The following is a 25992-nucleotide window of genomic DNA, read 5'->3' on the forward strand; positions in this document are numbered from 1 at the left end:
TAAGTAAATGAATAATTTTTTTTCTGAAAATTATTTTCTGTGGCATTTATGATCTTACTACTAATTCACTTTGTAAAAAGTGGGATTTTATAGAATCAACATTTAATATTAAAAGTAATAAAGCTGAAAACAAAAGGCAAAAGAAAAAGGAAAAAGGTAAGCAATGAAGATATACCACTTGGTGCTTATAGACTGATGAAAGCTCTATTTTATATTCTTGTCAAAAATATTTAGGAACTAAATATTAAATGAAAATTGATATATACTCTGAAAAAAAATGTCAAAATTCATTTGGCAGATATGTAGAATAGCAACAGATAGATCAAAGTTAGACAACTTTTTTCCCCATCTTCCACCGCTCAGAGTCAAAGAATGTATCCTTGTTTCTAGAGGTAAGCACATAGAGGCCAGTAAAAGGTTAACCGATGTGGCCAGAGTCATCTTTGAAGCAGCATAAACAGGCATAAAATTAAAATCTTCAGACACTTAGGAATGGAATCTCAGTGTAAGGTAGGTCTTTTGCATAATTTATGGAAAAAAAACAACTTTCTGTGAGGCCAGCATTGCTAATTCATAGGAAGAACTTTTGTTAGGGCACATAATTGGGACCCAAACTCTAATTAGAGAATGAAATTGGACCCCAGCTCCTCCCAAGGGAAAGAGAAACAGCCCTATTGTCTCAAGATGCTGACAGTAGAAGGGACAGGATTCTGAGAACAGTGTAGTTTTCTTTCTAAATCTTTGGCTTCAGATTCAGGCGTTCTGATGAAGGATTTGCTTTTTGTCTGCCTGGTATCTCTCTGGGGAGCCACTCCTCCACCTATCCTGTGGTGCTGGTGGGCTGACCCTGCTCTTGGCCTCCAGGGGTGGACATATGATCCAGGCATCAACTGCCCTTTGGCTCAAATGATTGGCATATGGATGAGCATGTGACTTAAGCTGGGCCAATGTAATAACTAGAAATTGTATCAGAGCTATCGCTAAGGAGCATTCTCTCCTATGGGATTGCTAAACTGTTAGGTTTAGCAAACCTGGAGTTGCTGGAGGCCATCCTTGCAGTCACAAGCCTCAGAAGAAAGACAACCCCTAGGAAATCAGTTCAAGATAACGTAAATCGGTGTTCTGGGTCCAACCAGACCTCATTTAAACCAGCAGCAACTCTCTCACTTCTTGGTTTCAGGACGATTTTATCTTAAATATCAATAATCTTAAAAATTATTGAGGACTCCAAATAAATTGTTTATGTGTGTTATATCCATCAGTGTTTCCTGTATTAGAAAATTAAAACAGAAAAGAACATTTAAAATATTTATTAATCATTTTAAAATAGAAAAGCCATTATATGTTAAAATGACTAACACATTTTGCTGAAAATAACTGTATTTTCTCAAACAAAAAACAAATCACTGAGAAGCATGACATTGTTTTACATAGTTGCAAATCTCCTTCATGGCCAGTTCAGTAGAAGATTGCGGGATTCAACTATCTTTCTGCATTCTATCTGATGGATGTCACAGGTCATGTAGTCACTGGAAAATTCCACTACACACTTGTGAAAGAACAAGCAGACAAAGGCAAACAATGTCTTAGTTTTTATGAAAACGATTTTGACCTTACGAAACCCAAAGGGTCTCAGGGACTCCTTGAGGTCCCCACATCACACTTTGAGAATTGCTGCCTTAACCAGATACAGCCATACCTGAAGCCATCACACTCCTACTAGTTGTATGAGACCATAAATATCCGTTTATTTTTTCCTTTAAACAGCTAGAGTTGGTGTTCTGCAACTTGCAATTGAAAGAGTTCTAAGCAATACACAATGAAATCCTTCATGGTTCTTCCTGCTTTGGGAGACAGTTTAAGGAAGCTGAGTGCAGTCTCAGAGATGTAGCTTTGCATCTTATTTTCTGTCTTTCTACTGCTTCCCTTCTTCTTAGAATTACTCCTTTTTTAAAAAATCGAATTGGCTTTATTCCACCATTCATGAATAGGACAGCAACCCCTCTAGGGAGTAGAAAGGAGCTCCCAGAACTACTATTTTTAACCAAATTCTTTCTTCATGACAAATAGATTCAACACAGCTCACAACTTCACTTTCTGCCTCCACATGAAAAATCTCCACTGTTGGTAACCGAGTTCATATTGCTCTGTTACTGCGAAGATGGCCCCAGGGCAGAAAATATTTTAATCATATTGACTCTCCCGTTTGCCCGACATTCCTGTACCAAACACTTACAAATGTCATTTGCCTACTCACGGTTTTGACTTGGAAATCATGCATCACTCTATTTGTTAACATCATTTAAAGAAAAATTGACTTATTCTTCTCAAAATTTTAATTGTTCATAGTAATGTTTAATGCTTTTATCTTTATCTTTGCTGGGATTTTAAGTATGATTTTTTAACTGAGTGGATTCTTTAATGCCTCTCCATTTAATCTTCCAAAGATTAAAAATGCCTCTAGATTATCTCCGAAAATAAAGTAGGAGCGACATCTAGTGGCTCTTCTGGCTCACTAAGTAATCATTAAAGTAACCGTAAGATATTAAATTATTAAATCAGTGGTTTGGTTATTTACTCTTTCTTAGAAAGGACATCTCAGAATCATCCCAAATAGACAAAAATTAACCTTACTTTAAAGTTTTCAGAGTCTTTAGGCAATCTTTCAGAGGCAAAAAGAATCATCCCTTCATGTGTCTCCTTAGGACTGGGGACCACTTTCCCAGCAGACCTCCCCTCACCTCTAAATGCCAAGAAGCCTCCCCTGAAAACAGTCACTCAGAAGAGAAAAGAAAGCCCAAAGATCAGGTTAAAATAAGAGAAGGAAAAAATAATATAAAAACAGGGAGGGAGGCAAACCATAAGAGACTCTTAAATACAGAGAACAAACTGAGGGTTGTTGGAGGGGTTTGGAGTGGGGGGATGGGCTAAATGGGTGAAGGACATTAAGGAGAGCACGTGTTGGGATGAACGCTGGGTGTTATATGTAAGGGATGAATCACTGGGTTCTACTCCTGAGATCAAAAAACAAACTAACTGACGGATAAGAAATTCCAACTTCTTATAACATAAAAATAATAAAATAAAATAAAATAAAATAAAATAAAATAAAATAAAATAAAATAATCAGAATCCCTCAGCTAGAACTTCCCTTGAAGTGGTGTCAAACATTGTGTTGAATGCTCCAACACGACAGATGCTCTGAGAAAAGAGGAAGGGGAAATGGATGTTGGGTATGCAACTTACAGCATCTGCTTCACCAACTATCCTAACAGTTGTCGCAAAACTATCAAAAGACAATCAATTTAAATCTTTTGAGAATGATCAAAACCGTCCTGTGTCTCAACTGAGGCAATTATTCCACAGGTGTATATATCTGTCAAAATGTCAATTGATACACTTTAAAGGGGTACAATTTATTAAATGGAAACTATATCTCAATAAAGTTACTTTTTTTAAAAACTCCGGGACTCAGTCAACAGATGGCTGGGCAAACAAAAGGTGGCTTACACATACAACGGAATATTATCCAGCCTTAAAGTGGGGGGCAATTCTGACACACGTTACAAGTGGATGGACCTTGAGGACACTGTTAAGTGAAATAAGCCAGTCACAGGACTGTCACAGGACAAATACTGTAAAACTCCACTTGTCTTAGATACGTAGAGGAGGTCAAATTCTACAAAAAGTAGCAGGGTGGTTGCCAGGGTCTGGGAAAAGGGGAATGGGGAGTTGGCGTTGAATGGGTACAAAGTTCAGTTTGGGGGAATGAAAGAGTTCTGGAGAGGGACAGTGGTGATGTTTGTAAAACGATGTGAATATACTTAATGCCACTGAACTGAACACTTAAACATGGCTGAAGTGGTAAATTTTATGTTATGTATATTTTATCACAATAACTAATGTTTTTTGTAAAAAAAAAATACTTGTAAAAGGTAAAAAAAAATGTCAAATATGATACTATAATTAATCAGTTCAGTATTCATCACTTAACCATCCTGAGCAAGGTTGTACATGGATGCCACAAAATTGCCAGATGCATAAAAAGCCAGATAATAATACCTGATAGGATATAGTAAATATAGACACCTGACAGAGTTATAACTGTTACAGGAATTCTTAAGGTAGGTTATTATTTAAAAGCTGGTAGAGAGGTGCCTGGGTGGCTCAGTTGGTTGAGCCTCTGACTTCAGCTGAGGTCGTGATCTTGTGGTTGTAGGTTCGAGTCCTCCGTCAGGCTCTGTGCTGACAGCTCAGAGCCTGGAGCCTGCTTCCAATTCTGTGTCTCCCTCTCTCTCTCTCTCTCTCTGCCCCTCTCCTGCTCACGTTCTATCTCAAGAATAAATAAACATTAGAAATTTTTTAAATAAATAAATAAAAGCTGGTAGAAATATATCCATACCCTTATTTTATTTCTTAGGTAAAAAGTGAAAGACCTAGGGGCGCCTGTGTGGCTCAGTCGGTTAAGCGTCCGACTTCGGCTCAGGTCATGATCTCACGGTCCGTGAATTCGAGCCCCGCGTCGGGCTCTCTGCTGACAGCTCAGAGCCTGGAGCCTGTTTCCGATTCTGTGTCTCCCTCTCTCTCTGACCCTCCCCCGTTCATGCTCTGTCTCTCTCTGTCTCAAAAATAAATAAACATTAAAAAAAAAAAAAAGTAAAATACCTAAGAAAAATATAGTCAGCAGAAACGCTGGATGGTTACAATAAAGGATACAGTTTTTCTTTTCCTTTGGAAGAAACAGACAGCTTCAAAGACGCTGGTAATGATGGTGATTGGCCTCAACAGCAGAAACACAGGCTAGAAGAGAAAAGATGATCTGCCTTTATTTTACTTCCTATTTGACATCTATCTCCCACTTCTACCCCTTTTTTCAACCTTCTGTAAAATAAATTGTCTTAGAAACGAACAAACGAACTCAAAAACTTGTATTTTTTAAAAACTCATTTTAATATTAAAAGAGAGAATAACCACAGCTGGACCTTCTGGGTAAATGGAAAGATTTTACATGTATTGGAGAGCTTGATACTAAGTGTATACATTTCCCAAAAGTCATCAATCTGTACATTAAAAATGTACATGAAGTATCATCATACATGAAGTATACCTCAATAAGGTTGATTTTAAAAACCTCAATCAACTCTAAGAAGTAGAAACTTCCCTGCATTTAGGATGGTATATGAAAGTCTTCTTTTACAGCTAGTTTCAAAAGAAACCCCAAATTAGAAATCGCTCATCTTCTTAGTCCACCCTGCCAGGAAATGTTCCTAGAAATCCAATCACATCCGTTCCTGGGAAGCAGGTGGGTGTTCCTTGCTCTATTTAAATTTCCACCCATCCCACATTCCTTCTTCTTTCCTGCTTCCACAGCACTTAACCCCTTCTAATATGTTAACTAGGTCAGCACAATTATTTCTGGTCTCTCTCAACTAGAATGTTAAGTTCTGTGAAGGCAGGGTTTGGTCTGTTTTGTTCACCGATGTTCCTGGTATATAGTTGGTGTTTAATAAATATTTGCTGAATGAACTCAAGCTTTCTTATTAAATATATTTATTTTCTTATGTCCTTGGTGGAGAGAAGAATGTCAGAACATTAACTATATACACTTTAATATTTTTTTAATGTTTATTTATTTTTGAGAGAGAGAGAGAAAGACAGACAGAGTGAGAAGAGGAGGAGCAGACAGAGAGGGAGACACAGAATCTAAAGCAGACTTCAGGCTCTGAGCTGTCAGCACAGAGCCCAATGCGGGGCTCAAACTCACAAACCATGAGATCGTGACCTGAGCCGAAGTCAGATGCTTAATTGACTGAGCCACCCAGGTGCCCCTATACGTTTAATATTTTGTACTCTATCAACTTGCCAAAATTATTGGAGATGATTTGCCATTTATTTCCTTTCCACTATACATTGAGTTACTTCTATGTGCCCATGTTGTACCAGGCACTGGGGAAATAAGGCCGTCAGATAAGACTTAACATAGAAACTCTTACATCCTAATCAGAGAGGGAAAATATCTACACTAAAAATCCAGGCTACTCTGTAACTCTGATCTAGCATTGCATTTAGTTTTGAAGATCTTTGGCAAATTCTTAAAGTTCAAAGTCATAAAGGAAACACAATGCTTAAAAATTTTTTTATAATCTATGCTATATTTTTGACTATCACCTATTTACAAAACTGATAGTGTTTTGTGAAACAAGATCATTTTTTAAACTAAGCAAATCACGAATTAAATTTTAAGTGACTCTACATATATATCATGATTATGATGTATCAAGTGCTTTCAGGTACAATTTTAATAAATGCTTTTATACTAAGATAAAATTCTTTGATTTTATAGAATCATAGTTCTTTTTTAAAAAAAAAAATTAGTTACCCATAGCCAGTAAGGAAATCAAATTAGTAATTAAAAAATCTCCCAAAAAACAAGAATCCAGGGCCAGATGGCTTTCCAGGAGAATTCTACCAAACATTTAAGGAAGAGTTAACACCTATTCTCTTGAAGCTATTCCAAAAACTAGAAATGGAAGGAAAACTTCCAAACTTATTCTATGAAGCCAGCATTACCTTGATTCCAAAACCAGATAGATACCCCACTAAAAAGGAGAACTATAGACCAATTTCCCTGATGAACATGGATGCAAAAATCCTCAACAAGATATTAGCCAACCGGCTCCAACAATACATTAAAAAAATTATTCACCACGACCAAGTGGGATTTATACCTGGGATGCAGGGCTGGTTCAATATCCACAAAATAATTAACGTGATTCATCACATCAATAAAAGAAAGGACGAGAACCATATGACCCTCTCAATAGATGCAGAGAAAGCATTTGACAAAATACAGCATCCTTTCTTGATAAAAACCCTCACGAAACTAGGGATACAAGGAGCATAACTTGAGATCATAAAAGCCATATATGAACTACCGAACACTAATATCATCCTCAATGGGGAAAAACTGAGAGCTTTCCCCCTAAGGTCAGGAACAAGACAGGGAAGTCCACTCTCGCCACTGTTATTCAACATACTATTGGAAGTCTTAGCCTCTGCCATCAGACAACACAAAGAAATAAAAGGCATCCAAATCAGCCAGGAGGAGTTCAAACTTTCACTCTTTGCAGATGACATGATACTCTATATGGAAAACCCTAAATATTCCACCAAAAACCTAGAACTGATTCATGAATTCAGCAAAGTTGCAGGATATAAAATCAATGCACAGAAATCGGTTGCATTCCTATACACCAACAATGAAGCAACAGAAAGAGAAATCAAAGAATCGATCCCATTTGCAGTTGCACCAAAAACCATAAAATACCTAGGAATAAATCTAACCAAAGAGGTGAAAAATCTATACACTGAAAACTATAGAAAGCTTATGAAAGAAATTGAAGAGGACACAAAAAAATGGAAAAAGATTCCATGCTTCTGGATAGGAAAAACAAATATTGTTAAAATGTCGATACTACCCAGAGCAATCTACATATTCAATGCAATCCCTATCAAAATAACACCAGCATTCTCCACAGATCTAGAACAAATAATCCTAAAATTTGTATGGAACCAGAAAAGACCCCAAATAGCCAAAACAATCTTGAAAAAGAAAACCAAAGCAGGAGGCATCACAATCCCGGACTTCAAGCTATACTACAAAGCTGTAATCATCAAGACAGTATGGTACTGGCACAAGAACAGACACTCAGATCAATGGAACAGAATAAAGAACCCAGAAATGGACCCACAAATGTATGGCCAACTAATCTTTGACAAAGCAGGAAAGAAGATCCAGTGGAATAAAGACAGTTTCTTCAGCAAGTGGTGCTGGGAAAACTGGACAGTGACATGCAGAAGAATGAACCTGGACCACTTTCTTACACCATACACAAAAATAAACTCAAAATGGATGAAAGACCTCAATGTAAGACAGGAAGCCATCAAAATTCTCGAGGAGAAAGCAGGCAAAAACCTCTTTGATCTTGCCCGCAGCAACTTCTTACTCAACACGTCTCCAGAGGCAAGGGAAACAAAAGCAAAAATGAACTACTGGGACCTCATCAAAATAAAAAGCTTCTGCACAGCAAAGGAAACAATCAACAAAACTAAAAGGCAACTGACAGAATGGGAGAAGATATTTGCAAATGACATAGCAGATAAAGGGTTAGTATCCAAAATCTATAAAGAAGTTATCAAACTCAACACTCAAAAAGCAAATCATCCAGTGAAGAAATGGGCAAAGGCATGAATAGACACTTCTCCAAAGAAGACACCCAGATGGCCAACCGACACATGAGAAGATGCTCAACATCACTCATCATGAGGGAAATATAAATCAAAACCACAATGAGATACCACCTTACACCTGTCAGAATGGCTAACATTAACAACTTAGTCAACAACAGATGTTGGTGAGGATGCAGAGAAAGAGGATCTCTTTTGCATTGTTGGTGGGAATTCGAGCTGGTGCAGCCACTCTGGAAAAGAGTGTGGAGGTTCCTCAAAAAACTAAAAATAGAACCACCTACGACCCAGCAATTGCACTACTAGGTATTTACCCACGAGATACAGGTGTGCTGTTTCGAAGGGACACATGCACCCCCATGTTTATAGCAGCACTATCAACAATAGCCAAAGTATGGAAAGAGCCCAAATGCCCATCAATGGTTGAATGGATAAAGAAGATGTGGTATATATATGTATATATACAATGGAGTATTACTCGGCAATCAAAAAGAATGAAATCTTGCCATTTGCAACTATATGAATGGAACTGGAGGGTATTATGCTAAGTGAAATTAGTCAGTCAGAGAAAGACAAGTATCATATGATTTCACTCGTATGAGGACTTTTAGAGACAAAACAGACGAACATAAAGGAAGGGAAAGAAAAATAATATAAAAACAGGGAGGGGGACAAAACATAAGAGACTCTTAAATATGGAGAACAAAAACAAACAGAGGGTTACTGGAGGGGTTGGGGGAGGGGGAATGTGCTAAATGGGTAAGGGGCATTAAGGAATCTACTCCTGAAATCATTGTTGCACTATATGCTAATTTGGATGTAAATTTAAAAAATAATAAAATTAATTAAAAAATAAAAATATATAAAAAAATTTTTAGTTAGAAAAATCTCTTGCAATAATTTCTTCATCTATCATTTGGCAGATGAAATACTAATGCTCTAAACTGTTAAATGGCTTGCCCAAGGTTATATAGTTAGTATCAAAGCTCAGACCAGATCTGAGCTCCTTATTCCTGAATCATTCTTGAATAACCCACCCTTCTTAACTGCACCTCATAAAGGCCAGCAGCCATTTGGATTGACAATAATAAGAAGGATACTGGCTCCTTGAAGGCAAAAACTGAAGCTTCTATATATCTCTCACTCCCATCCCAGTGCCCAGCACAGGGTCTGGTCCAGAGTAGGAAATCAATGAAGGGAGACAAATAACTCTGGGTCCATGTATAGACTCTTACTAAAGAGCTCTTGGAGACTTAGGCCCTATATGACTGGAACTCAACCTTCTCCTTATGGCCCACTCTACTCAGGCCTCACTGGTTGATTCTCAAATACACCGAGCATGTGCCTGGGACACTCCCTATAGTATACATATGGCTCCTCCCTGTGGTCCTATAGGTCTCTGCTCTATGTCACTTTATCAATGAGGCCTTCTCCGTGCACAGTATGAAATAGCACTTGATAAAATAAAATTTTCGGGGGATTCTAGGGAAGATGGCGGCGTAGGAGGACGCTGGGCTCACCGCGTCCTGCTGGTCACTTAGATTCCACTCACACCTGCCTAAATAACCCAGAAAACCACCAGAAGACTAGCAGAACGGAGTCTCCGGAGCCAAGCACAGACGAGAGGCCCACGGAAGAGGGTAGGAAGGGCAGAGAGGCGGTGCGCACTCCATGGACTGGTGGGAGGGAGCCGTGGTGGAGGGGCAGCCCGCCAGCAAAGCAGAGGCCCTGAGTCTGGCTTGCAAAGGTGGGGGGGAGGGGGGGGGGCGGAGGGAATGTGTTCCGACAGCAAGCGGGACTTAACATCTGGAAGGTTATAAGTTAACAGCTCTGCTTGGAGAGCGGGAGGGCTGGAGGACAAAGGGAGGGAGGGTTGCTGAGCCCCCGGACGACAGAGCTCAGTTTGGCGGGGAACAAAGGCGCTAGCCAGCGCCATCTCCCTCACCCATCCCCCAGCCAAAATCCCAAAGGGAAACAGTTCCTGCCAGGGAATTTGCTTGCACCTCGCAAACACCCAACGCTGTGCTTCTGTGGATCCATGCCTCCGGCAGCAGGTCTGACTCCCTCCCACTGCCACAGGGGCCCTCCCGAAGTGGATCGCCGAAGGAGAAGTAAGCTGAGCCTGCCCCTCCCGCCCCCATGCACCTTGCCTATCCACCCCAGCTAATACACCAGATCCCCAGCACCACAAGCCTGGCAGTGTGCAAGTAGCCCAGACGGGCCACACCACCCCACGGTGAATCCTGCCCCTAGGAGAGGGGAAGAGAAGGTACACACCAGTCTGACTGTGGCCCCAGCAGTGGGCTGGGGGCAGACCTCAGGTCTGACTGCGGCCCCGCCCACCAACTCCAGTTATTCAAGACAGCACAGGGGAAGTGCCCTGCAGGTCCACACCACTCCAGGGACTATCCAAAATGACCAAACGGAAGAATTCCCCTCAAAAGAATCTCCAGGAAATAACAACAGCTAATGAACTGATCGAAAACAATTTAAACAATATAACAGAAAGTGAATTTAGAATAATAGTCATAAAATTAATTGCTGGGCTTGAAAACAGTATAGAGGACAGCAGAGAATCTGTTGCTACAGAGATCAAGGGACTAAGGAATAGTCAGGAGGAGCTAAAAAATTCTATAAATGAGCTGCAAAATAAAATGGAAACGACCACGGCTCAGACTGAAGAGGCAGAGGAGAGAATAGGTGAACTAGAAGATAAAATTATGGAGAAAGAGGAAGCTGAGAAAAAGAGAGATTAAAAAATCCAGGAGTATGAGGGGAAAATTAGAGAACTAAGTGATGCACTAAAGAGAAATAATCTACACATAATTGGTATTCCAGAGGAGGAAGAGAGAGGGAAAGGTGCTGAAGGGGTACTTGAAGAAATAATATCTGAGAACTTCCCTGAACTGGGGAAGGAAAAAGGCATTGAAATCCAAGAGGCACAGAGAACTCCCTTCAGATGTAACTTGAATGGATCTGCACGACATATCATAATGAAACTGGCAAAATACAAGGATAAAGAGAAAATTCTGAAAGCAGCAAGGGATAAACGTGCCCTCACATATAAAGGGAGACCTATAAGACTCGTGACTGATCTCTCTACTGAAACTTGGCAGGCCAGAAAGGAATGGCAGGAGATCGTCAATGTGATGAACAGAAAAAATATGCAGCAGAGAATCCTTTATCCAGAAAGTCTGTCATTTAGAATAGAAGATAAAGGTCTTCCCAAACAAACAAAAACCGAAGGAATTCGTCACCACTAAACCAGCCCTACAAGAGATCCTAAGGGGGATCCTGTGAGACAAAGTACCAGAGACATTGCTACAAGCATAAAACATACAGACATCACAATGACTCTAAACCCGTATCTTTCTATAATAACACTGAATGTAAATGGATTAAATGCACCAACCAAAAGACATAGAGTATCAGAATGGATAAAAAAACAAGACCCATCTATTTGCTGTCTACATGAGATTCATTTTAGACCTGAGGACACCTTCAGATTGAGAGTGAGGGGATGGAGAACTATTTATCATGCTACTGGAAGTCAAAAGAAAGCTGGAGTAGCCATACTTATATCAGACAAACTAGACTTTAAATTAAAGGCTGTAACAAGAGATGAAGAAGGGCATTCTATAATAATTACAGGGTCTATCCATCAGGAAGAGCTAACAATTATAAATGTCTATGCGCCGAATACCGGAGCCCCCAAATATATAAAACAATTACTCATAAATATAAGCAACCTTATTGATAAGAATGTGGTAATTGCAGGGGACTTTAACACTCCACTTACAGAAATGGATAGATCATCTAGACACACGGTCAATAAAGAAACAAGGGCCCTGAATGATACATTGGATCAGATGGACTTGACAGATATATTTAGGACTCTGCATCCCAAAGCAACAGAATATACTTTCTTCTCGAGTGCACATGGAACATTCTCCAAGATAGATCACATACTGGGTCACAAAACAGCCCTTCATAAGTTTACAAGAATTGAAATCATAACATGCATACTTTCAGACCACAATGCTATGAAGCTTGAAATCAACCACAGGAAAAAGTCTGGAAAACCTCCAAAAGCATGGAGGTTAAAGAACACTCTAGTAAAGAATGAGTGGGTCAACCAGGCAATTAGAGACGAAATTAAAAATATATGGAAACAAACGAAAATGAAAATACAACAATCCAAACGCTTTGGGATGCAGCGAAGGCAGTCCTGAGAGGAAAATACATTGCAATCCAGGCCTATCTCAAGAAACAAGAAAAATCCCAAATACAAAATCTAACAGTACACCTAAAGGAAAGAGAAGCAGAACAGCAAAGACAGCCTAAACCCAGCAGAAGAGGAGAAATAATAAAGATCAGACCAGAAATAAACAATATAGAATCTAAAAAAACTGTAGAGCAGATCAACGAAACCAAGAGTTGGTTTCTTGAAAAAATAAACAACATTGATAAACCTCTAGCCAGGCTTCTCAAAAAGAAAAGGGAGATGACCCAAATAGATAAAATCATGAATGAAAATGGAATGATTACAACCAATCCCTCAGACATACAAGCAATTATCAGGGAATACTAAGAAAAATTATATGCCAACAAACTGGACAACCTGGAAGAAATGGACAAATTCCTAAACACCCACACGCTTCCAAAACTCAATCAGGAGGAAATAGAAAGTTTGAACAGACCCATAACCAGTGAAGAAATTGAATCAGTTATCAAAAATCTCCCAACAAATAAGAGTCCAGGACCAGATGGCTTCCCAGGGGAGTTCTACCAGACGTTTAAAGCAGAGATAATACCTATCCTTCTCAAGCTATTCCGAAAAATAGAAAGGGAAGGAAAACTTCCAGACTCGTTCTATGAAGCCAGTATTACTTTGATTCCTAAACCAGACAGAGACCCAGTAAAAAAAGAGAACTACAGGCCAATATCCCTGATAAATATGGATGCAAAAATTCTCAATAAGATACTAGCAAATCGAATTCAACAGCATGTAAAAAAGAATTATTCACCATGATCAAGTGGGATTCATTCCTGGGATGCAGGGCTGGTTCAAAATTCGCAAATCAATCAACGTGATACATCACATTAATAAAAGAAAAGATAAGAACCATATGATCCTGTCAAGTGATGCAGAAAAGGCATTTGACAAAATTCAGCACCCTTTCTTAATAAAAACCCTTGAGAAAGTCGGGATAGAAGGAACATACTTAAACATCATAAAAGCCATTTATGAAAAGCCCACAGCTAATATCATCCTCACTGGGGAAAAACTGAGAGCTTTTTCCCTGAGATCAGGAACATGACAGGGATGTCCACTCTCACCGCTGTTGTTTAACATAGTGTTGGAAGTTCTAGCATCAGCAATCAGACAACAAAAGGAAATCAAAGGCATCAAAATTGGCAAAGATGAAGTCAAGCTTTCACTTTTTGCAGATGACATGATATTATACATGGAAAATCTGATAGACTCCACCAAAAGTCTGCTAGAACTGATACATGAATTCAGCAAAGTTGCAGGATACAAAATCAATGTACAGAAATCAGTTGCATTCTTATACACTAAGAATGAAGCAACAGAAAGACAAATAAAGAAACTGAACCCATTCACAATTGCACCAAGAAGCATAAAATACCTAGGGATAAATCTAACCAAAGATGTAAAAGATCTGTATGCTGAAAACTATAGAAAGCTTATGAAGGCAATTGAAGAAGATATAAAGAAATGGAAAAACATTCCATGCTCATGGATTGGAAGAATAAATATTGTCAAAATGTCAATACTACCCAAAGCTATCTACACATTCAATGCAATCCCAATCAAAATTGCACCAGCATTCTTCTCGAAACTAGAACAAGCAATCCTAAAATTCGTATGGAACCACAAAAGGCCCCGAATAACCAAAGTAATTTTGAAGAAGACCAAAGCAGGAGGCATCACAATCCCAGACTTTAGCCTCTACTACAAAGGTGTCATCATCAAGACAGCATGGTATTTGCACAAAAACAGACACATAGACCAATGGAATAGAATAGAAACCCCAGAACTAGACCCACAAACATATGGCCAACTCATCTTTGACAAAGCAGGAAAGAACATCCAATGGAAAAAAGACAGTCTCTTTAACAAATGGTGCTGGGAGAACTGGACAGCAACATGCAGAAGATTGAAACTAGACCACTTTCTCACACCGTTCACAAAAATAAACTCAAAATGGATAAAGGACCTGAATGTGAGACAGGAAACCATCAAAACCCTAGAGGAGAAAGCAGGAAAAGACCTCTCTGACCTCAGCCATAGCAATCTCTTACTTGACACATCCCCAAAGGCAAGGGAATTAAAAGCAAAAATGAACTACTGGGACCTTATGAAGTTAAAAAGCTTCTGCACAGCAAAGGAAACAACCAACAAAACTAAAAGGCAACCAATGAATGGGAAAAGATATTTGCAAATGACATATCAGACAAAGGGCTAGTATCCAAAATCTATAAAGAGCTTACCAAACTCCACACCCGAAAAACAAATAACCCAGTGAAGAAATGGCCAGAAAACATGAATAGACACTTCTCTAAAGAAGACATCCGGATGGCCAACAGGCACATGAAAAGATGCTCAACATTGCTCCTCATCAGGGAAATACAAATCAAAACCACACTCAGATATTACCTCACGCCAGTCAGAGTGGCCAAAATGAACAAATCAGGAGATTATAGATGCTGGAGAGGATGTGGAGAAACGGGAACCCTCTTGCACTGTTGGTGGGAATGCAAATTGGTGCAGCCACTCTGGAAAACAGTGTGGAGGTTCCTCAAAAAATTAAAAATAGATCTACCCTATGACCCAGCAATAGCACTGCTAGGAATTTACCCAAGGGATACAGGAGTGCTGATGCATAGGGGCACTTGTACCCCAATGTTTATAGCAGCACTCTCAGCAATAGCCAAATTATGGAAAGAGCCTAAATGTCCATCAACTGATGAATGGATAAAGAAAGTATGCTCCATATACACAATGGAATACTACTTGGCAATGAGAAAGAATGAAATGGCCTTTGTAGCAACGTGGATGGAACTGGAGAGTGTTATGATAAGTGAAATAAGTCATACAGAGAAAGACAGATACCATATGTTTTCACTCTTATGTGCATCCTGAGAAACTTAACAGAAGACCATGGGGGAGGGGAAGGAAAAAAAAAACAAAAGAGGTTAGAGAGGGAGGGAGCCAAAACATAAGAGACTCTTAAAAACTGAGAACAAACTGAGAGTTGATGGGGGTGGGAGGGAGGGGAGGGTGGGTGATGGGTATTGAGGAGGGCACCTTTTGGGATGAGCACTGGGTGTTGTATGGAAACCAATCTGACAATAAATTTCATATATTGAAAAAAATAAAAATTAAAAAAAAGAAAAAAAAATAATAAAATAAAATAAAATAAAATTTTCAACTTTTCATGTTTGTGGGCCCTGCCCCTAGGCTCCCAGAGAAGCTATACTATAACATTTATCAACTTGAAAATAAGCAAGACCTCAAAGGATGGGCTCTATTTCTGCCCCAAGCACACATTGTACATCTGCTTCATTAAAAACGTAACCAAAAAGGAGCACTGCAAACATGAAGATAGGAAAAAGAAAAAAGCCTTCTTGATTCCCACAAGATTAAAGTCATACAGCCTTGCACATATGAAAAACACAAGATAAAGCCTGTAACTTTCTGGAATGTCCTTCATCATGATGATTTGCAACTCTTTATGTGGAAAAACAAAACAAAAAAGGAAAACAAAACAAAACAACCACACACGCATAACCTGGGAAAGAAAGTGTTCTTTCCCCAGGGAACTATGTGTATCCCAGGCAGCTGTCTTAACTTGGGCTCAAATAAAACTCTTTTCCTTTCTCTTTATAATTTTTAAAAAGGCTTGTTATAAAAAGGCTTTGTGTTGACTCACCCCACACTCCCTAATCTCCTCACCCTGTCTCCATAACACTTATCTTAGTCAGACATATTTGAACTTGTCACTTTGTGCCTTATTCTTCTTCCTCCACAAAAATGTAAACTCCCAGAGGATGGGGACTTTATCTGGTTCATGGCTATATTTTCAGCACCTTCATGTGGCCTGTGATAGATGCTTCATGAATATATGTGAAATGGCTGAATGAATGTTAAAGGAAATCTAGACCCCCTTCATCTTTAAATTCTCTATTTTAAAAGCTAAGAAACCCTTTTTGATTCAGTATAAAAAAATATTGAGGAGTAAAACTGCAAGATACTTCAAAATGCAGAGAATTGTATGAGAAAATGTAGCACACATAATTGCATGCATATATACAGGTTAAAGTAGGTTGTTTTTTAAGTTTATGTATTTTTCTTAGCAATCTCTACACCCAACATGAGGCTCAAACTCACAACCCTGAGATCAAGTCTTATGCTCCTTGGACTGAGCCAGCCAAGCGCCCCTAGTTTTATATGGTTTTAATGAACATGTTATGTTCATTAAAAACTTCAAAAAGAAAAGAAAAAAGGAATTTTCCTAGTTCTTAGGGTCCAGCATACAAATATAAACATCAGACACCAATGGAAATCCCTTAATAGTAACTAAAATATTTTCTTGCTGTAATAACACTCATACTTTGAATAAAAGATTAAAACAAAATAGGGGCGCCTGGGTGGCTCAGTCGGTTGTACATTCCACTCTAGATTTCTGCTTAGGTCATGATCCCAGGGCATGGGATAGATAAGCTTGTTCTCTCTCTCTCTCTCTCTCTCTCTCTCTCTCTCTCTCTCTCTCTTCCTTTGCCCCTCTCCAGAGCCCTACTCACACTCTCTCTCCAAAATGAGGGGGGAGGGGGGAGATTAAAAGAAAATAATTAAAAATTGCTTTCTGTGTAGCTACAAAACTTAAACTGTTGTCCTTTCTACTTAATACTTTCACTCCCCATTAAAACACTTCATTCTGTAGGCAATCTTAAATCTTGGCCGGTCAATAAATGAAATAATTTAAATTACAGATATGATCAACAGCAATCTTTAGTGGCGTTTGGTACTATTTAATTAAAATCCATAATTACATTAAATAATGTATGATTTGTTAATATTTCCAATCTAGACATAAAAGGCTTTTTGCTGTAGGTGTGTGTAATGTGACTGCTAACAGTATTAACGTCACTGGTTGTATCGGTCACACGTAGCCCTTTCTGAATTCCTTCCATTTGAGCACTAATTCGGGCAGCACTGAAACGTTAGCGTGTGTGATCATCTCATCCGATAAATTCTCTATCAGAGAGCAACTGAAACACAGGGAAGGAAACAACTCTCCCTGAGAACACACGTGAACATTGCAAGTCCCTCCAGCCAGAGGATCAGCATAAGCAAAGGCAGAGCTGCGAAATGTGAATTCTGTTAACTTGAAGTAGTCAAATGGGACATTAAGGGTGGGACTGGAGAAAGTGTCAGAAACTGAAGCAGGATGGAGGTGAGGCAGGGTGAAGGCTTGACAGGCCAAGCCAGGATTGGGATTGAGTAGAGGTAGGATTTGTGTGGGTTGGTTAAGACTTTGGGAAGACTATTTGAGGGACAGCTGCGAGAACGGTCTGGAGTGTTGGGGTGCATGTACTGGGGAGAGCAAGAGTAGGACGGGGAGACCGGTTAAGGGGCTGCAGAAAAGGGGAGAAGCTTTGAGTCACAGAGAGTCCAAGTGGAGGCCCGAATCCAGGGTTTGATGCAAACAGCCCCTTCCTCAGAGCTGAGGGGAGGAGGGCGGAAATGGCGCTCGGTTGCCCCGGCGACGGCGTCTGGGGGCGGAGTCGGGAGTGGGAGGCGCCCCCACGCCACGCCGAAGGGCCCAACGGTCGCCGGCGCGGCTCGCGTGGAACTGGCGGAGGCCAGATCCCGAGCGCCGCGAGGGGCGGGGCGCGGAGGCGGGGCGGCAGAGCACCCGCGCCGCCGCCGACGAGGAGGAGCCGCCCCCGCCGCCACCGTAGCCGCCCGGCAGACGCAGGTGCGGCCGCCGCGCCCGCCGGCGCCCCGCGGGGATGCGGCCAACGTCTTAAGGTGGTGTTGGTTGCAGGTACACGGGCGGGGCGCGGCCCGGGGGAGAGGGCGAGGGGGTGGGTCCTGCGTCCAGAGGACCCGGAGCAGCGCATCTTCATTACTGGAACCTTCCAGACCTTTGTTTTGCACGTGGCAGATGCCCAATAAATTGGTTTTTTAACGGAAAGGACTTCTGCTCTTCGGGGATCGCAAGACCTCCGGGTCCAGGGGCTGTAACTCTGGCACCAGAGAGTCCTGTGCAAAATATTCCACTCTGGGGGGAATAACCGCGGATCTTGTCCCAACACTACCGCAAAGTCCTGTCCCTATCCCGTTTCCCGTGGACCAGGGGTTGAGTCGGGGGACACATGGAAATAAAGAGGAGTGTCTAGCCTTGGACAGTCACCAACCTGTCATTCAAAATGAGGTTGTAATAAATGTGTAAGGGCCTTTTCAGCTGGAGCCCTCCCTGTAAGTGACATTAGGAATCTGGCCCTACCCGGTCATTGGCATCAGTCAGAAACAGTGAGTTCTCAAATGAGTCCATCCGTGTCCACAGAACTCTGTTCGAGGTCTGCACTCAGGCTGTTCCAGGATTTGTCCCTGCATCTTGGTGTACCTTAAGGTCAGGAGAAAGTAGAAATGAGGTCTGTTGCTGTTTGTCAGGGTGTTATTGACTTGACAACCGCTTCTCTCTTGCTTTCTCTTGTCAGCTGCTGATTCAGGAAAGGTCTAGCACCTACCACACAGCCCAGAGACTAGCTAGGCAGGACTGTTTTTCTGTGGGTAAAGAATTGGGGTGGGGGTGGGAGAGTGGTGGGTGAGATCTGGGCCTCCCAGCTCCATACCACACTTACTGTTTTTCATTTTACACAGTTATCTGTGTTGTGGGTAAATGGTCTTTATGCATAGAGGTATTGTACTCTCCAAATAGAGGGCAGAAATGGACAATTTATTTGGTATGTGCAAAGCCCTTACTATCGTGTGTTACAAAGAAGAGTCGGTGTTATCCAGTGTGTTAGGATCACTCACTTTGGGGCCTCTGTCAACCACATATTCGCACACTAGGTGACCCCAAATTATATGGTGTAGCAGGTTGAGTAAGAGCCACCTGAAACATCAGGCCCTAATCCTTGGAACCTGTAAATGTTCTAAGGGGAAAAAAAGGGTCTTTACATGTATGATGAAGTCAAAGATCTTGAAATGGGAAAATTATTCTGGATTAGCTGGGTGAGCTTTAAATGCAAACACAAGTGTCCTCATAAGAGAGGGGCAGAAGGAGATTTGATACAGACAGAAGAGGAGAGTGCAATATGACCACAGAGGCAGAGAGCGGAGTGATGAGGCCCCAAGTCAGTAAGTAATGCCAGCAGCCAACAGAAGCTCAAGGAATAGAAGGGGCAAGGAATAGATTATTTCCCAGAGCCTCGGGTGAGAGGGCGGCCCTGCAAACAACCTTGATTTCAGCACTGTGAGACTGATTTTGGACTTCTGGCCTCCAGAACCATGAGAGAATAAATAGCTATTGTTTTAAGCCACCAGGATTGTGGTAATTTGTTACAGCAACTACAGGAAACTAATACATATGTTCATTGTTATAAATCACATAGAATCAATCCTGTATTAATATTTTAAAGCCCTCCAGCTGGGGCAGTGCCAGATGGAGTAGTGGAGACCACGAAGTATTTTCTTGAACCCGGTAAATCCCAAGGAAAATACTTGACTAAGGAATTTGATCAGAAGTGAAAATAACTTAGGTACATTGGAAAGAACTAGCCTAACACTTAGAGCAATTTTTGGACTTTCATTTGTATTCCTATTAATACATCACTGTATTTGCTCTAGTTAAGGGAATAAAGGCGACTTAAGCTTGGTTTTCAGCTAATACTTTACTGGCTATTCATCGTATGTATATCAAGTAAGAGTTGCACATGGCTCAGTCGGTTGAGCATCTGACTCTTGATTTCGGCTCAGGTCGTGTTCTCACACTTGTGGGACTGAGCCCCACGTCAGGCTCCGCTCTGAGTGTGGAGCCTGTTTAGGATTCTGTCTCTCCCTCTGCCTCTCTCCTGGGCTTGTGTGCTCTCTTTTTCTAAAGCAACAACAACAATGATAATAGTTGCAGACACCTGGAGATTGAAGTCCAAGCCTGGGGAAAGTAGTCAATGCAGAAGTGCTTCCATGTGTGGGGATGTTAGAATCGGGATAAAAGCAACCTGTAGTCATCTTGAAATTAACATACTTTGGAGTTCACAGGGTGTAGGAAAAAAACAGTGTTCAGTGTTTAATCGATTGACTTCTGGGACCCAGGCAGCTAATTTGCACCCCCAGTCTTACTCCACAAAACATAAGGACAATGTCCATACAAAGGGTAGCTGGTCTGCTTTCTTTCTGAACTGCTTTTCTGAGGTATGATTTATATACCATAACATTCACTCATTGTAAGTGTCAAATCCAATGCTTTTTAGTGAATTTACAGAATGGTGCAGGTATCACAGTTCAGTTTTAGAAAATGTCCATCACCCAAAAAAGATCCTTCATACCCACTTGCAGTCAGTCCCCATTCCCAGCCTCAGCCAGGTTTAGAGTTAGGTTTTAGTCCTTCTGTTGGGCTATTCAAATGGCCTCCTAACTGGCCTGGGCTTCCACTCAGTATATTTTTCACCTGACTTCTGGAGGATCCTATGCCTCTGATAAAAATTCTCCAGTGGCTTTCCATTGCAATTAGAAAAAACCCCAAAGTCCTTTTCAAGGCCCTGTGAGCTCTACCCCTGCGAACCTCACCAACACCTTCTCAGATAATTTCGGAAAGGAACTGGGAATAAGCTCTCCTTTGGGCATGATACACAGTCGGCTGTCCATAAGCAGGCCTCTCACCCTCCCTTGTCCACACCGCAGCCTCACTGCCTCTGTTGGTGAACACTGAGCCCCTTCCATCTCAAGGCCTTTGCATGTGGTATTTCCTCTCAGGAACTTACCCAGTTCTCTTTGGGAGTGATCCTTTTTGACACTCAGCTCAAATGGAACCTCCTCAGAAAGGCCTTCCCTGACTCACCCTAACGAAAGTAGCCTCCATTCCATCTCTCTGTATACTGCCACCTGTGGTATTTGCTTCATTGCACTTAACCGCTCTCCATAATTCTATTTTTGATGTGTTTCTTTGGTGTCTCTTTCCCCATTAAAGTTTAAGATCTGTGGGGTGGCAGTTTGATTCGTCTTGATCTTCGTTTTATCTCTAGGATTTATAGAAGCACTGTTCATAGCAGCAGTACGTTTTAAGCCATCAAAATGCCAGCAATGGTAACTAATGCTTGTTGAATGCTTACTACGTCAGGCCGTGTGCTGAGTGCTTTGCATGCATGAATGATTTAACTGAAGCTTATTACTTTTGATGTGGGAAGAGTAAGGAGAGCATGTCCTCCAAATATAGTCCCTCATATCAAATTTTTTTTTTTCAGAGGCACTGGGCAGTTTTCTTTCTCTTATTATTGAACATTGATTTGTAGGGACTGCATCAACCAGCAATATAGTATTGAACCTCTTCTTCCACAACTCTTAAAACTGCACTGGAGGCTTTTGCTAAGAAGGAGAGGAAGAACTAAAAGAAGAGTGTAAATAAAAGCAGAATGCTAAAAGAGCAGGAAACACTCAGGACATGGCAGGTAGACCTCAGCTGAGGCACAGTGTATGTCAGGGGAGGTTGGTTATGCCAGATCCCAAAGGGCTTTAGTGCTAGTCTTAGCTTGGACTTTAGTCTTTGAGCAAGTCACAGCAAAAGGGTTTTAAAGGAAATTCTTAAAGATTGTAAGAAACTGACACTAGAAAGATCACTTTGAAGTATTCTGTAGTAGGTCTGGCAAGAGCTGATTAAAGCATGAAAGACACAGTAGGCATAAAATTAACTAAATTTCATATTCAAGCAGTCCTTCTTTATGACTTAATTACCACGCATAAGTAAGTCATCTTTGCTGACTTAAAAGGTATTACAGAGATAACACCCTAGGAAGCAGATTTGGTGGGAATAATGAAGACATAGATGTGGCATAAAATGAATTTAAGGTGACTGTAAACATATATGCAGAGGTGCTAAGGAAAAGATATTCGTTAAAATTTACCTAGAGCCCCAACTTTTAAAACAAAGTTGCACGAAACCTCCTGGCAGCAGCGGAATTGTCCCGATCATTGTCCCGATCTGGCTCTGCTGCTGACTGAAATCGCCTGTGAGAAGTCATCATATTTTTGGTCATCTGTCTGCTGAATGTTTTCCATAGGAAATCATAGAATGTCCAAGTTGGAGAAGATTTTAGAGATCTTCTAGTCCAACTCTCTGCCCAAGAGAGGACACCCGGTGGCAGTTGTCATCCCAACAAATGCTCATCCCCTCTCAGCTTGAACACCTCACAAGGAAGTTCTCCACATATACATTCAGGGTGCTCCAGCTTTAGAAAGCTCATCTCCACCCTGTAGAACCTACCTCCCTTTACTTCTGTTCATTAGTCCTAATTCTGCACATGGAGTACTGTCACTTATTTTTCCAGTGTGGCAACTGCTCACTAAGATTTCACTGAGCTATGCCAAAAATCCTAGTTGGTTGTCATTTCAACTCCGCTGCTTAAAATGTATAGACCTATTTCCGATTGACCAGGTAGAAACTCTACCTAGCAAATCTGCTCTCCAAGCTCAAGAGCTGTGCCTGGTTCAGAGCATCAACAGCCACTGGAAAGTAATTTAAATGGTCAGAAGACGTGGTCTATTTAAGTCACTTTGGACTATATCCTAGAAAGGTCTAGTCTGGAAAGGCCTGGGCAAGGGATTTACTTGCTGTGTTATCTTGCTAATGCCGATGAGAGCAAAATTAGCATCGGACCAACAGGGGGCTTATACTTGCATATGTTTTGTTGTACAGTCCTAGCCTAGATAAGTGCCACAAACTATTAATTCAAACATGCTTTTATATACAAGACAAGCCCAAAGGAAAAGGAATTTAAAGTTTTTTGTGGTGGTGGTGGTTGTTATATGTGTGTGTGTTAGTTGTTGTCAGGATCTTAGCTGATGAAAATGAACTGGTGAATTGAACTTTTCAAAAATAATGAATTTAGATAATGAAGTATGGTTATATATTAATATACAGATTTTAAAATATTTTCCTCTTTTCAGGTGTTAATAGGATAAGTGAAAATAAGAATATCCAGATATTAAGGTATCTCTTGTTTTACTTTCATTTATATTTAAGAATTGTGAACATATATGACCGATATGCTAATTTATTGTATCTGTGTCTGTATCTAACTTATTTTAGAGCCTGAGGCCTTGAGCTTGATGAATGCCTGGGCTGGAATATCCAAGATAATAAAGCTGCAAAGGCTTTCTCTTTGTGGTTTTCAAACTCTGCTCAGTAGAGCCATTGCATTCCATAAAGATGTCTCTGGGGCAGAGAGGAGGGTGTATAGTTGGGGCTCTGAAGATTTACAGAAAGCCTTCCTCTGCTTAAGAATAGTTTGCATTACTTCTCATTTAGTAATGGTGGAAATTGAGGCTCAAGGATATGAAAAGATTTGCCCATGCCCTCACAGGTAACCAGTGACAGTATTAAGTTCCTGATTCTAAATCCTATGCTTCTTTCATATTGCCTTTTTACAAGACGGTATTATGTACTAGCGAAGGATATCTTAAATAGCTTCATTCTGTATTAGATTATAATAGTCCCTGGGTTTACTCAATGCAATATAAATACACTTTACTTTCTGTTAGTGGACCTGTATGAAACTTATATCTTCTTTCTAGATGAATAGAAAGATACACATTTATTATCAGAAAGTGAGTATACACTGCCTAAATTGCAAAGACCGTGTTTTTGTTCATGTTTTACTATCCTGTTGTGCAGTGATACTATATACATATGGTATATAGCAAACAGATCGAGGCAAGTACTATATGGTTAACACTGCACATGAGTTTTCTTTTGAGATATATACTCTCTATCTTCTTCTTATAGTCTTAAAGAGGCTAAATACTGTTCTCACAGTCACAAAGCCAGTAGATCACAGAGATAGGATTTGAAACCTAGTAGGGAACAACATCTAGAGAGAAAGAACGTGATTGAGAAAACAGACATTAAGAGCAATGTGAAGTCAATAAGCAGTTAACAGGAAATCAGGCAGTGAAGTTGTGGTCAACAGTAACTGTTCTTGTTGCATTTCAGAGATGGCACCAGCCTAGGTGTGTTGTATTTGGATCAGTTGTGGGGTGCCTTAGAATTTCCCAAGGAAAACATACCTGCACACACTCATTCTTCGAGAGTATGGACCAGCTTTATAAAATCCCCAGTCTCAGGCTTCTGTGGAAAGTAGGATGGTTCGGCCTCCCAGGGGCTTGAGTCATTGGTTGATAAATCTAGGAGTCCTTCAAAAGTCTTCTTTTTGTGGTCTGTGGTGTCTCAGGCCTTTTCTGCAGCATTCCAATCAAATAACCAGAGTGGAATCTTTACCTAGCTATTACTTGTCAGAAATTTAAGGCTCCTTTCAGTGTGAACCTATTCATAATTTTAAATCCGCCAGAATTGTTTGTAACATGTAAGGTCGTGTTATGATCCCCAAATCAACAAAATGTAGCATTTTAACAACTTTCTGTCTTATTGTGGCAAAAAAAAACCCTTTATTTTCCCAGAAATCCTTAATAATTGAATAAGCTTTATGCCTGAAAATAGGAATAATGTTTCAATTCTTAGTGTTGTGAAAATAGAGAAACACTGAATGATTTCACCGAACTGAGGATATGGTCAATCTAAAATTGTGAAAATGTGAATTACAAATACCTTTTTTTTTTTTTTTTTACAAATACTTTTTTAAAGACAGATTTCTTTAACTAGCGGCATTGGCGAATGGGTGTACTAAATATCTTTACAAATAAATGTTTGTTTAAAAATCCTTGTTTAATAAACCTATGCTGTCTTCTTTAAACTATTAATTTTCTTTTTTTTTTCTTTTTACATTTATTCATTTTTGAGAGAGAGAGAGAGAGAGAGAGAGAGCGCGCGCGCGCGCGCACAAGCGGGGGAGGGGCAGAGAGAGAGGGAGACACAGAATCTGAAGCAGGCTCCAGGCTCCAAGCTATCAGCACAGAGCCTGACTCGGGGCTCAAACTCACAAACCGTGAGATCATGACCTGAGCTGAAGTTGGACGCTCAACTGCCTGAGCCACCCAGGCACCCCAATTTTCTTTTCTTTTTTAAGCTGTTTATTCTCTTAAGAAAAAGTTTCCCTCGGAAGGACTGACACTCTTCGAAGGCCTGCTGCCCATCAGGGGAGACTGAATTAATGAGTTTATGACATTCATCACCCTACCCAGAATCAGGGAACTTGGTTTTTATATCAGAATAGTTTCTAAAGTCAAACCTTCTCCTTTCTTATGTGTTCTCCAACTTTTAGTTTCAGTTCTGCTTACCTTACTCGTAGGTTCTGTTTCCTGCTTGATACCAAAACCTTTGGTGTCTAGAAGAGTGGAGCGGTGTGTGACTTCCCGACACTGGGCTATAATTCTCTCTGTCCTACTCATTCCTTTCTGTCTTTGATCAATCTGTAATTTATAATCATAACATTACTGAGTAATTTGAATTTCCTTAGTGTCTTTCATCATCCTGAAGAATCCCCAAGTGCATCATTTTAGTATATAAGTTATACAGCAATCATTCCTTCCCCACGTACCAA

General features: G+C 40.4%; 1 protein-coding gene and 1 long non-coding RNA gene across 14 annotated transcripts in view; one reads left to right on the forward strand and one right to left on the reverse strand.

The window, feature by feature from the left end:
• Window positions 1-1392: 1392 nt before the first annotated feature.
• LOC122218131 lies at window positions 1393-25972 on the reverse strand. Of its 3 annotated transcripts, XR_006201883.1 has the most exons (5): window positions 25730-25972; window positions 24563-24733; window positions 22402-22504; window positions 4666-4800; window positions 1393-1549 (listed from the first exon to the last, which is right to left on the reverse strand). It is a non-coding gene; the product is annotated as an uncharacterized LOC122218131 (long non-coding RNA). The 3 variants fall into 3 exon arrangements; XR_006201884.1 differs by lacking the exon at window positions 24563-24733; XR_006201885.1 differs by lacking the exons at window positions 22402-22504; window positions 24563-24733.
• Window positions 17492-25992, forward strand: part of CCDC158 (coiled-coil domain containing 158) — a 102160-nt gene continuing 93659 nt past the window's right edge. For 3 of the 11 annotated variants that reach the window (XM_042936150.1, XM_042936153.1, XM_042936154.1), the window contains exons 1-3: window positions 18203-18323; window positions 21526-21586; window positions 23444-23486. The gene's annotated coding sequence lies outside the window, so the exon portion shown is untranslated. Of the gene's footprint in view, window positions 17647-18200; window positions 18324-21525; window positions 21587-21799; window positions 21949-23443; window positions 23487-25992 lie in introns of those variants that run through there. The other 8 variants (XM_042936146.1, XM_042936155.1, XM_042936143.1 and 5 more) reach the window with 8 other exon arrangements.

The sequence above is a fragment of the Panthera leo genome, chromosome B1 (assembly GCF_018350215.1).
Source record: "Panthera leo isolate Ple1 chromosome B1, P.leo_Ple1_pat1.1, whole genome shotgun sequence".
Classification (NCBI taxonomy): Eukaryota; Metazoa; Chordata; class Mammalia; order Carnivora; family Felidae; genus Panthera; species Panthera leo.